Here is a 14,733-nt window from a genome sequence, read left to right as displayed (position 1 = left end):
AATGGTGGTGATTGTAGTTCATTAAAGTTTATTTGTCTCGCAACTAACATATTAATTTTAAAATTCCATCATTAAATAACTTCCTAAATATGGCATACAGGACAGGCAACTAATATCAATATAATATAAAATAGCTAGTAAAAAGGCCCATAAAAAATTAAAAATAAAAATAAAAATAAAAAAAATCATGTAAAACAATTAAAAAAAATCACTTTCCCTCCATATCCTTCGTATTTCAAATTAAACATTGAACAGGAGACGATATTTTCATTCTATAATCATATAATTCTAAATGAATATATTCGTCCTAATAAATTTTCGAAACGGTTGATTTTTTTGTCCTACCTGACGAAGCTAGCCCTTGACCGAACTAAAATAATGGAATTGGAAATATTTCTCAATATGGTTGGATTGGTTGGCTCAATGTCGATATGACTGATGATGGTAGCCCCGTAATCCCATACCCCGAGATTCCAAAAGTTTCAATTTTCGCCTAAAGAAAAAAAATCCGTTAATTTGAAATAACAAAACTTGCCGTAATTTAATAAAAATAAGGCCAAAGGTTCTTTATTTCAAGTTTATACAAAATTTGAAACTTTGTTAAACATTTTATGTGGTAGTGGTAGTGTGGTGAATATACAGTAACTATTTATGGTTCGGAATTTTATTAGTACGAAAATTTTTATTTAGAATTATAGAGATCATATAGTGAGAGTGTTGTATACTTTCGATTTTACTTTATAACCTCTTTTTTTTTTTAATCGAAATTTTAATAATTTTAATTGATACTAATTATTAGAAATTACATATTTTAATAAAAACATTTTTTATACCAACTTTGATTTTGATTTCGTACGGATCGTGATAATCAATGATATTTAAGCTTCTTGTGAAACGACCATTACTTTTTTTTATTTTTATTTTTATTTTTAACATAACGACAGAACAGAAGTACAACAAGTATGTAGCAATCACTTTAAAATAAAGTAATAAAACTGTTCATTCAACTGAAAGAGTTGAAACTTAATCCCACGCGTGAGACCGTCCCGCCTAATACATACCTCGAACTAGTATCTAGGCATGACCAGTTTTATTAGAAATATTAAAAGTAAAAATAAAAGAATCTAAACTAAAAAAACTAGAAAATAAAGAAAATATAAAAAAAAATTTTCTATTGAATCATAAGTATTAATAAATGAAGTCCATCCACCCGAATGTAAATAGTTGGAAGTAATATTTGTACTTTAATAAGCCAAGGATTGATGACAAACCATCCACATCGGGGTAAAATGTGTCGACCCCGCCTTTGATCGCGTTCGGGTATAAGGATCTTGAATTGTGATGTTGACGACGACGTGCGATATTAGCTGCGTCACTAAACGTATCGTAAGATTTCTTGTGATTTTTAGTGATATTATCGAGAGTTTCCCAATCTTTAAGGTATCGGTTGTGAGCCATCCATATTTCTTCGAAGATATCCTTTTGGATCGCTTGAACTGTATTTAAGTTGACCTTTTTTAAGAGGAAAATTTTTTGACATAGCTTTGAACGAAATTAGCTAATGAAGCGGGAAATTGATGTAGTATTAATGAAGTAGATTGGGTGTACCGCTGTGGTTAAGTGACTTAAGTCCAAAGTTATTATTTCTGTTTTAATGAAGAAAGTTATGACATCACTCGCCGGCGCCTCGATAATATAATCGTGAAGTGTATTTTGGTTTCGGTATCGAACATTGTGATTTGTGATTGAGTGCAATAATTGAATTAATTGTGAGTTGAATAATATGATATTGTATCTTCGCATCTGATGCCTTAAACGTAGTGTTTGATTCTCAAGTTATGTTTTTTACTAGTGCAAAAGTTTTTAAAAAAGATCTAATAAATTAGCGCCAAAAATCACCAGGATAGAAATTCCCTTAATTTGCGTCATCTATTCTATAATTAACTGGCGCGAAACTCTATAAAATTAATAAAATTGAAGTGCAGCCTCCAAATCATAAATAAATTAATTTTTATTATATGTATTTAGTTTACAAAAATTATTTTATTAAATGTGTTTACTTACTGCTGCTGTTAATATAAAGTATAACTGAAAGTTTAATAATAATTATATCAAAATATAATTATTAAATAATAAAAAAAAATTATTTCTTTAATATTTTTTTTTCAATTTTCCACAATCATTTATTATTTGTCGTTTGAAGCTGGTCATATGTTTCAAAAATACGTTCTCATACATTAACAAGTTTATATATCGAATACTTATCTCTACAATAAATTGCATAAAATTTGTATGATAATAATTTTAATTACAAGTTTGAATTTTTATCTTCTTGTTATGCACTAACTACTTGTACATATGGAAATTTGAAACAATGTCCTATGTAGGACGAAAAAAATCGAACATTTTATACATTTTATAAAAAATATGCAATTGGTAATTTGAGATATTAAAGATAGCCTTAAATCTGACTAGGTTGATTTAAGATTATCTTGTTTAATTTAATTTTTTATTGTTCAGTCAAACTCTATAAAATTTTTTTTTAAAAAAATTTGATCACATGTCTGAGTTTTTCTGGAGTAAAAATTAGAAAATGTTTATAGGAAAATGATATCATGTTAAAGCTTTTTAATTCAATTATATATACAGTATAATGATATAAAGAAAAACTATAGAATTATTACTTTAGTCATTAATTAATTTTCTTAGTGTCATCAATCATACAATTTAGACATTCCGCTTGTGGATGAGAATCTGTAGTAATATTCTTACTCAGATTTATTCTCAATTAAATATTTTTGTAAAAAGTCAACTAGTTCTTGGAGGTGAAGTTGATCAGCAGCACCTAACACTCGTAGTATTTCTGGAATATCTTCTTCGTTTAATGTGATAATACCACCGTGCCAAATTCCATAATTTGGTCTTTTATTTCCTCATTAATATCTTCAATTTTCTTTTCATCAGAAAGATAAATCCAATCTTCCAAAACTTCGGATGTTGATGGTCTTTCATTTGGATCTTCATCTCAACACCTTTTCATTAAATTGACGTAACATTGTGGGTATCTTTAAATTTTTTCATCCACATCTTTATGAAGTAAAATATTTCCATCATTATGATGGAAATATCTTGTCTATAAATTTCTCCAATTCTTTTTACTTGTTTCTTCTTAAATTTCCACTACATGCATAGTCCATAATGACTATATTATCTGCAGGACAATCTGAATTTTTGGTAAGACCGTGCAGATTTATGATCGCGGATGAATTTAAAAATTAAAAATAAGGCCAGGCCAATTGGATTTTCTATTTAACAAGAATTTTTATTAAAAAGAGGGGGAAGGGAGGGACAAAAATAAATTACAAAATTTTTTTTAAAAAATGAGGGGACGGGGGGGAGGGAAAAGTAATAAAAAAGAAATCTAAAAATTAGATTTCCATGGGGGAATATTATAAAAATTTTTTTTTTAATATCTATATGGACCAAAATTTTTGAGAGGAAGGAGGGAGGATTTAAAAAATTGATAAAATTTTGCTTTTTTTTGGTGTCTATCTAAATTAAAATTTGGAGGGGGGGAGGGGGGGGTGTGTTAGAAAATTAAATTGATCCGGTTATTAAAATATCTAAGATGTATTATATTTTGATTCAATAAGTTGTAAAGGATCCGAGATCAAATGTGTTATCTTTGAATAGTACGTCAAGTTTATACTTTTATCAATTACAATAGGTTGATCAAAGAATAACTAAATCTTCTAATAATACGAATATATTGTTCTCTAAGGAGTTCTTATTAGAGATTGATACGAAAAGTATCGTGAAATTGCGATTAAGAGAGAAGCAGTTTATATGTATAAAAATTAATGGTTTGCTATTACTAGAAGTTGATTTGATCCAGCACAAAATTTAGCATTTATATATATATTTTTTTTTTGAAAGAATGCATACTCCGATTTTGTTTCACGTATTTGGTTATTGTTGCATTGGTTCTGCCAACATAATCATAAAAATGCTTTTGTCCGAATATTATTACCGTATATGTATTAGTTTGTGAAACCCGATAATTCCCGATGCCAGTTTTTCATCTACAGTAGAAGAATCCGAAAGAATTTCTTTGTTAACAAAACTTCCAATTAGACGATCATATTTAATATACTCCTGTAAAATCAAGGAATACCAATAAATCAAGAGTATAATTTAAACTAACTAAATTCGTTATTAATAATATAGAACGTAAGTTATTTATTTACAGTATATTCTGCCGTCATTATTTATATTATTTAATAATTATTCGGTAATTTATGTTAGTTTGCAAGTTACAGTATAATTCTTTATTTAAAAAATTATAGGACGTAAGTTATTTACTATTATCCCGTCAGTATTATGTATACACCGATGGATTTTTTTGCAAATTACTTCACCGGTATAAAAAAATATAAAAAAGTATAAAATCCATCGGTGTATACGTCATGTACAATGTTATTCCATTGAGTATATTTAAGTTAAATTTATTATTACATATTTTTATAATAATTGCTATAATTTAAGCTAACTAAATTCTTTATTTATAATAATATAAATTATACAACTACAATCATTTATCATTTATACTAGCGTATATATTTTCTGTTATCACTATTATATTGTCTGATATTATAAGTATACATTAACCAAAATAAATAAATCATATCACCATTAGAGAAAAAAAAATGTGTTCATATGATTCTGATTATAGAAATTTGATCTGTAGATGCGAATGGCTAACGTATAAAGAGTTTTAGATAGTTTTAGATGATCAATCATCCAGATAAAGTAAATTTGCAGATCCTCAGCTAAAACCCGTGATAATTTTCATAATTTTGGCCAAAGTCAGATAACGTCAGATTTCCTTTTTTGTTTTTTAACGAAGAATGGTAAAGACGTTCTATAGATTTGTTCCAAACCTTTAAAAGGAATTACACAAAGAATGCAAAGAACAATAGGATCATCAAAGGCGTTAATTCATACATGTAATGAACTTCTGTAAAAGGAATAATAAATAAGGATTAAAATTAACTATTTTTGTTTCTTTATTATAAAAATATGTTGTTTATTTTAAATTTTTTAAATCAAACAATTAAATAAATAATTTCAAATGGCGTAAACATATGTGAAACAAGTATGATTCTTATAAAATTTTACAATGAATTACTCGACACAAAAGACGTCATAGAAGCTTTCATAATCCATTTTACTTGATTCCAGAGGGTTCGAAATGACATTAAATTAATAAAGTTTTTTAAAAAAGCTGCATTTCTGGAAACTCCGATGCATGTTGACGTTTCAGAATTGGTCATCTGTTTAGATAAATTTTTTTTTAAAAGAAACTAAATTTAGATAAATTATTTATTTTTTTTTTCAAAAAATGGGGTTGATTTTTTTTTTTAAAAAAAAAGGGATTTACCATAAAATTTTGGAATTCTACGTTTTTACTATTGAGTTGACGTAATCATCTGCATTACCCGTGACATCAATTTTCTTCCGCAGCCAAAATTTAAAAGAATTTTGAAAATCGGTTATAGCTTATATGTTAATGCATTTATCTAGCGGATTTTGGAGAGTAATTAATACAGTATGAAGGATTGGTTAACTTTTCAATCAATTGTAATTATTTCGTAAAGAGATAGGGCGCAATAGGAAAAACTCCATTACACGTAAGTCGATCGACTAATATTGAGCATTTTGATTTTTTTTTTAAAAAAAATAATAAATAAAAGATGGCATATGACCAATTCTGGTGCGCCAATATGCATTTGTGTTTTCCGAAAATGTATTTTTTCAAAAGAATTATTAATTAAATTTTCATTTTGAACTTGTTAGAATCAAGTAAACCCTTACTTAAACTAGATTTTGAAAGTTCTTATTGACGCTTTTAGTTGTATAAGTTCTTTGTAAAATTATTTAATATGTTTAATATATTTTTCACATGTGTTTATGTCATTGAAATTAATTATTCAATGGTTTGATTTAGAAAATTTATAATAAACAACATAATTTTATAATAATTAAATAAAAATTTCTTTTTTTAATTCCTATTTATTATTCCTTTTGTGTAATTTCAATGTACGTATGAATAAGCTGCATAACTTATTCTTCTGATTATTCTATTGTTATATTTGTATTTCTTTATTAGGAGTCTGGAACAAATCTATAGAACTTCTTTACCATATATACCTTGTTCTAAAACGAAAAAGGAAATCTAATGTTACTGATTTTGGCCAAAATTATCAAAATTATGAAAATATGTCAAATACAATAGTTAATTTTTCTGCGCCAATATACCGTCATTATACATTACTACTGATTGAAATAATTGACCAACCATAAAAATAAGGAAGATTTTTTTTTTTATGGACGCTGTATTTTCAACTGCATACACGACTGTATCATTATTACAATTAACATCAATATAAAAAAATAAAATATATGAATATTAGATACATAAACAACTAAAATAAAATTTGCAGATCCTACATGAACAAGTCAAGGGTTATTTATATGTCTACATTCATCTCGGGTATGTCCGACATGTTTATTAACTCAGATGTTGTACGGATGAAATGGATAACAGAATAGTGAATAAAATGGAAAAATTAATTGAGGCAAAAACTAAAATTTCAAATTAATTAAAATATATACAGCAATCGTAAGTATCATAAACAAGTTTATGAATCGAATCTTTTTCTTATAAGGAATTAATTATACAGCACCATTTTTTATAATATATGCATAATATATTTGAAAACATGATATTTTATTAGTTTTTATCGTAAAATATCGTTATGTGATTGTCATACGTATGGCAAGCCGTGTTTGACATATGTATTGGGTTTTTAGACGAAAATTATATTTAAAGGCATTATTCCAGTTGGTAGAAATCAAAAAAAAAAATGTCCAATCTTAATAAAGTTGATATTTAAGATGATTTAAATATTCTACATTCATGTTCAATAGTAAATAGACTTTGGTGCATAGCTGCAATTCCAATTTTATGGAGGAATCCTTGGCTTTATCATAAAATTGTCGGAAAAAGAAATCTATTTATTCAACGTTATCGCTTCCTAGTATTTACCTAATGACATGAAACGACTCTTAACAAATCAAGAATTGAATTGCCTCCAGTATTTGATTATTTATCTTATGGCAGAAGTATCACTGTAAAGACTATTAATAATAATTTTTATTGGATCTCATTTACCTCATAATCAATTTCTTTTATTAGAACAAGAAATTTACCAACTCTTGTTAAGTAAATGTTCAAGAGTACAATATCTTGACGACTCGACGTGGTAAACACTGATCATCGATTCTCAGAAGCTTATCCACGAATAGAATTACTCTCAGAATTAGTCTGTGACACCATAATTAATCTCTACCTTTGTGAATTAAGAAAAATCTGTAAATGTATACAAAAAATTAAAATCAATAAATGCGTATAAACTAATTATGGAATAGTAGAATTAATCAAAGCTCAAACAAATTTAAGATATTTTGAATGAAATGATGAATTTAAAGATCAAGTTATTTTTTTTTATAAATATATATAGGATAGAGTTATTCCTCACACCGGGTGAGTCCTCACTCCTAAATGTTGATTGGCTAATTAACAGTACACGAATTTATTTATGTTTTTGATTAGAAAATTAACAACAAAGACTTTATTTTCATAAGTATTTTAAGAAATACCGATCAAAATCAAGAAATATACATTTTTTTTTATATAGCAAAGAAATAATTGATGTTTATTAATTTACTAAATATATAACAAAACAAGTCAAAGACAAGAGCGCTACATACGAGTAATATATCAGAAAAACATGATCACCTAACAGGCAGGTTTTACTTCCGAGTCAAGAAATATACATTTTGTTTTAACAACAAACAAACTAGGTAACGAAAAAAACATAAGAGATGAAATGTAATGAACGAAATAATAAAGATGAAAAGGTGATGAACAAAATGAAAAGATGATGAAAAATGATGGGAGATAAAGATAAGGTGAAAAAAAGATAATAAAGGACGAAAAAACAATAGGGAACGAAACATGATGAAAAAAATAGATGAAAATGAGAAAGAGCGAAAAAAGGAAAAGGAAATAAAAAAGAACAAGAAAAGGAAGAAAAAGAATAATAAAAAAAAGAGGAGCGAAAAAGGATAAGAGAAAAGAAAGAGGGTGAAAAAAGTAAGAAAAAGAGAAGGGGGAACGAATAAGAGTAATAAAAAAGAGAAGAAACGAAAAATAATAAGGAGGAGGATAAAAAAGAACAAGGAAAAGGGAAGAAGGAATGAAAGATAATAAGAAAAGAAGGGACGAAAGAAAACAAGAAAAAGGGAAGGAGAAACGAAAAAGAGCAAAAAGGGGGAAGAAGAACGAAAAGCAACCCACAAAAATTTAAAACAAAGAAAGGACAAAACCCGTAAATGAGAAACCCATAAAATAAAGAATAGAATATAGTTAGTATTTAGTATGAAACAAAATATAAAAAACAAAATAAAAAGGAAAGCAAAGACACACCTTTGACTGCAAACCCGAAGAAGAACCTACTGAAGAAAGAAAAAAAAGTATTAGAAATAAAAAGCAAGAACAAAAAACAAAGAAAAAAAAGAAAAAGAATAAAAACTTATTTTTAACCATAGAGTCGAAAATCTAAAGACCCGAAAAAAAAAGAAAAAGGAATTAAAAAATGAAAAGTAAGGAACGAAAACAAAAAAGAGGAAACATACCTTTAAACGCGAAACCAAAAGGCCCAAAGACTTAAAAGAAAGAAAAAAGGAAAGAAGTTAGAAATGTAATATTAAATAAACAAATAAGGAAGAAAAAAAATAAAGAAACATACCTGATACCAAAGAAAAAAAATTCTGGCCGTCAGCTGCTAAAGAAAATAAAGCGAAACAAATAGTTTTATATGATGACGCAATTGACGCATGTACTAATTATAAACGTTAAGAACGATGAAGTGGCTGAAATAGAGAAAGATAAGGGTATAGATAATAAGGATAAGAGAAAAAGGAAAAAAAGAAAAGATGATGATGATGATAGGGACGGTAATAAAAAATCAAGAAAAGAAAAAATGAAAAAACAAATAAAAATAGTTTAAATGAAAAAAATACAGAAAATTAATTAAATTAGTAACAAGAGATAGTTTATTAGGTGATGTAACTAGTGGATAGATCGATTAAAAATAATTGGGGAACGAGAGTTAAATTACATAATAGTTTAGTGTAGTATTTAGATAGTCTTCTGTAATTTTTTTTTAAAATAACCATAATTAATAAACGCGTTACTAATTTTTTTTAAAAAAAAAATTATAAACGTTAAATTTCACGTGATTGGAGGGTGAGGAATAAATTTCTCGTAGGGTAAATTTAGATCTCGCACCCATGTGTGATTGTGTGATGTTTAAATCTCGCCTTTATTCCAAAAAGGATATTCTGTATGACGATCATTTAATTCTGACCAGAATTAAGTAAACTTGCAGAGCAGGGGAAAATACACATATTAGACATTTTTTAAAAAAGTTTGTATATTAAGAATTTCTTTTTTTGTTACAGAATGCGAGATTTTAACTGCGAGATATGCATTTTCCCTTTATATAAAACGTTTAATTATTACCGCGTCGGGGATCGTGAAGAGATTATGGATAGATCGTGGAAAAAAATTAAAGTATTTACTCTTTACATTATTTTTTACAAGACATCATTAAAGGCTTTTACACTTTTGCTTATGATATTATTATTAAATAATTTTTTTAACGACCAAAACTTAAAAAAATGCTTAACTTCTTTGCAGAAACTTTTCAAATCGAAACCAAATCGGGACTGATTTGTGTACGGATGGCAATCAAATTCACTTCTACCGACGTCATTGTTTGCTTGCTTGATCTAGGGTTTATTTAGCTAGTATCTATAATTCTATCATAATATCTAAGGAAATTTTTCTTTTAGAATTACAATTTCGCAACGAGGAAAAAAAAATAATTTTACAAAATTAATAAATAACATTGTTACCACCGATTTTGGTATAAGATATACATGTTGCCGAAATATTTTGGCTATTTCGTCCACATGACAAACTCTTCAAAGCAAAATCATCTGATTTCATAGATCTGGCTGAAATTAGGCTTCAAATAGGTTAATCCGGGTCTGAAGAACCTATGAAAGAACTTTTGAGGAATTTCGACCAACTTACATAATTTCGGCAGGGCTCTGGAATTTCGGACAACCTATATTTAATATATGGCCAAAACTTTAAAGTCCGATTCGAAATTATTACAAATTATGCCGAAATTTTCTGAAGTCTGCTAAAAGTTGCTGCAGATCTGGCCCAAATTATCTGAGGTTTAAAAAAATTTATTGATATATCTACAAGTAGCTATATTTTGGAGCCGAAATGCGGCCGAAATTGAAAAAAAGTTTCAGCAACATGTATAGTATAAGACGTAAATCGGAACTAACGGACTTATCAATACTGCACCTGTAGCAACAAATACAATACTACAGTCGGCTAGGATTTTGAAAGGATAAATCCGAGTAAAATATTAGATGAAGATCACTTAATTTTTAAACATTGTCTATAAATTTATGCAATTGACAATTTATCATACTGTAACTTGCAGCTGTGCGTAACATATAGATGGTATTTTGAAATTACGAAAAATCTGACGCTCACTAATTACACGCGCCTACAAGCCTATTCGTATCGATTGATTTTTATTAATCATAATTTCTGCCGATTTATTTATTTAATTTACGTAAATATATTTAACCTATTGAACTTAACATTAATTTATTATAAGAAATCGAATAACTGCGGGGTTACAAATTTAATTAAAGGAAAATGTAAAAAATTTATGCTAAGACTACCTTAAATGACGTGACGTAACCTCAAGGTAAGTCACGTCATAGACGTATGACACGACAGACACGTAACTCAAGAGTAAATTTGAAATAATGACGTATGCCGTATTTTAAGACGCATGCAACTTAAAATATAATAATTAAAACTTGGCAAATTTGACATATGATTTACTGTATGAGTTTCGGTTATTCAATTTAATATCACAAATTAACAATTAACAAATTAGTTTTCTAAAATTTGATTAACTAAATCAATAGGAATAAAATCCACATTTCTGTCTATATTAATTTCTTCAAAAGTATTATTATCCACATTTTCTACATTTTCAAAGATCGGTTGTGTAAGATTAATAATGTCCTCCAATATTAAAGTAGTGCGTTTTTGTGTACCTTCTCTTTAATATACGATATATTTCTAAATTTGGAAACACTTAAAATGAAAATTCATGAAATTACTTATTTTGTTACTCTAATACCACTGGTCGGGAATTACATTAATTTTACGTACTCCATATCTCATGATTTTATTTCATTACTCTATTAGTGCCTATTTTGCAGAAACTTTTAAAATCGAAACTATATCGTAACAATATCAAAACTTTATCATGTAAAGATTTAATACCACAAATCTTGACGCGGATCGTATGTATAAAGTTGATGCATATTAAGGAAATCGTCACCGGATTTAACCAGCCCCAGTAAATTGTTTTTGTATAAATTTATACCAAACGGGCTCATTGGCTCGAAATTAGCTCAAATTTATGCAAAAAATAATCCAAATTTAAGCCAATCTAGAGCCAATTATATATAGATGAGCCCATTTGGTACAGATTTATATAAAAACTATTTACTGGGAGCTCGTGCAAAAATAGTATTGAAATCGAAAACATATAGTGAATGTATATTTAAATTATATTAAATGCATGTTTAAGTTTAATATAGTAAACAAATATTAAAGTTGCAGTAAAGTTATAGTTTATTTATTTTAAAATTGATGTACTATAAACTTTATTTTAGAAATATTAAATTGTTCTATCCTAAATCTAATCATACGAATTATTCTAATCTATAATAAAACTAAATTGTTCAATAAACATAGATATAAATTTTCCTATAATGATAAATGTCCTTTTAACTCTATTAATAACATTTTAACATTTTTTCAAAATTTCCGAAACTATATTGGGAGCCATTCTTCTAAAAAAAAAAATAAATAAAAGTTATTGCGTATTAAAATGTTTTTTTTAAAAAAAAGAGTCTTTGAAAGTATTCTGAAACACACCTCCAGGTTCTTGTAACAAAGGTGGGGCTAGTGAGTGGCTAGTGTCTTATGAAAGAGATGAACAAAATTTTATTAAAATTTGCAAGAAAAAAATTAAATTAATTGAAAATCTGGTTTAAAAAACTGATTAAAATAAAACGGCCTTAAAAGAACCGGAAGGAAGGAAAAAAAGAAAATTTTTTAAATTTTTTTTTAAAAAATCTGGGTTTAAAACAAAACCGATGCATAATGGAAATGAAATGATTAATAATAATAAACCAACTTTTTTTGAATATTTAGTCACTTTAAGTAAGCCCTATGAAAACACAATTTCCATAAAATGTATGTTATTTGACCATATATTATTTGAAAATCATTGTTTGTTTATAATTTGAACATAATTTTAATTAAATATTCGTAAGTTGTATTGTAAACATAAACAAGAACTAACTTAACATACATTCAAATAACGTGTTTAAACATAATGCAAAATGCAATCATTACATAATAAGGTCAATTTACGTATAGTAAATTCCTATTGTAAAATTTATGACTTTTATTTTCTTTTATATCGTCATTTATTGACAGGTTTGCTTGAATTATTATCTTCAATTAGACGTTTTCCAACATTTGTCTTTTTTACGAGATGATTTACGAAATGTTAGCTGCGGTGTCGATTTTCTAATATTAACACTATAAATCAATTATTTATTACACATTTAAAAGGTACATACAAATTTGAAGATTTTATTTGGCAATTTGTTTTGTTTTTCAATTTGCTGCTTTTCGATAGATTCTTTATTTCTATTGCACTAGTCAAAATCAAAAATTTTTGGTCATGTGACTTTTGGCTAAGTTTCAGCCAAAGTTAAATTTCGACACATGACTTTACGAATATCATTTCCGAAGTTGGTTGAACATATTTTATAGGCTGGCAAAGATTATCACGTGTATATGTGATAAACTTTTTTTTATTAAAGTTTCGTTTCGCTTTGAAACTTTTTCATTTAAAAAAATTTTTTTTCCTTCTTTTATTTTGTAGGTTTCTGCTCTTGGGCGTTGGATAGGTGAGTTTCGTTTCGAAAAACACTTTGAAACTTTATTTTTTTTTTTAAAAAAAATAATTTAATTTATTAATTTCTTTTTTCTATTTTGTAGGTTTCGGCTCTGGTTCTTGGACGTTGGATAGGTGAGTTTCGTTTTGAATAACACTTCGAAACTTTATAATAAAATTTTTTTTCTATTTTGTAGATTTTGGCTCTAGTTCGTTGGATAGGTGAGTTTCGTCTTGAACAACACTTCAAAACTTTATTTTTTTTTTAAAAAAATAATTTAATTTATTTAATTTTTTTTATGAACAGGTTGAATATTATCTTGCTTACGAATTTGACAAAGTAACTTATATGTTAACGTATATTCATTGGACTGCAGATGTTAGAGAAGATAGTGCAGGTCTTATCTCATTTCAAAAATCTGGAGCGCATGAATTTATTGATGCATTTGCTATAGACCATTGTGTAGGGTTTTTTCTGATTAAAACTACTTATTACGTGATATATAAGGATGTAGATTATACAGATGAATAACTAATAGAATGGGTTATATACATATTAGTGAGAATAGTACATTTAATAAACAAATAATTTACATTTAGATTTCAAATTTCCGTATATTTAACATTTAAAATACATATATAAAATGGTTAAATTACTAGACATCTATATAACCGTTATTTATCAATTATTTACTATTACATTTTACGGACAATTAATTTTTATAGGGAAGTATTCTACAGAATCACATACAGGAAAGTTCTTTGCTTCAAAAATTTCTGCAATTATAGAAAAAATTGGAGTGGAAAAGTATAGTCATATTTGGGATTTAAGATGTATAGCTCATACTATTAATTTAATGGCAGACGATCTTGTAAAACTTGATAATATTAAAGATCTTATTTTAGATCGTGGAAAAATTACAAGATTTTTTAATAATTCACATCAAGCTTCTGCAATTCTATTCCAAGGTTTAAAAAATATGAAAATTAAGATTGAAGGATTACAAACATGGTGTAAAACTAGATAGGGCTCATCATATATTCATTTTACGTCATCCTGGATAGGATTTTTTAATAGATATTATGTTATTATTTATATAATCACTAACAATTAAAACTAACTTGATTATTAATAGATATTATTAGAACATAATGATATTATTTTAAATTCTGAAGTTCATTTTTTGATGCAGGATGAGGATAAATTGCCGTCAAATTCAATTTGAGCTTTTATCAAAGAATGCATTAATATTCTTGAAGCAAAATCAGCTGTTCTAGCTGATTGTTTTGTTCGAATGATTAAATCCATATTTCTACTTCAAATCTTTACAAGTATGAAGCAATTCAAGTTTTTAATTATATTATCTTGAATTTCAACATTCTTCTTACCTTTTTATGTTATTGTCTTCATCCTTACTATAAAGGTAAAATATTTAAGTTTGATTATCATTTTAAAAATTTTATTAAAATTATTGTTTTTAGCTTTAGGTGTTAATGATGATGGATTCAGAAATGCTGCAATTGC

Source organism: Rhizophagus irregularis, chromosome 6 (assembly GCF_026210795.1).
Source record: "Rhizophagus irregularis chromosome 6, complete sequence".
In the NCBI taxonomy this organism is placed as follows: Eukaryota; Fungi; Glomeromycota; class Glomeromycetes; order Glomerales; family Glomeraceae; genus Rhizophagus; species Rhizophagus irregularis.
The sequence above is the reverse complement of the archived record's forward strand: the minus strand, read 5'-3'. Positions refer to the sequence as shown.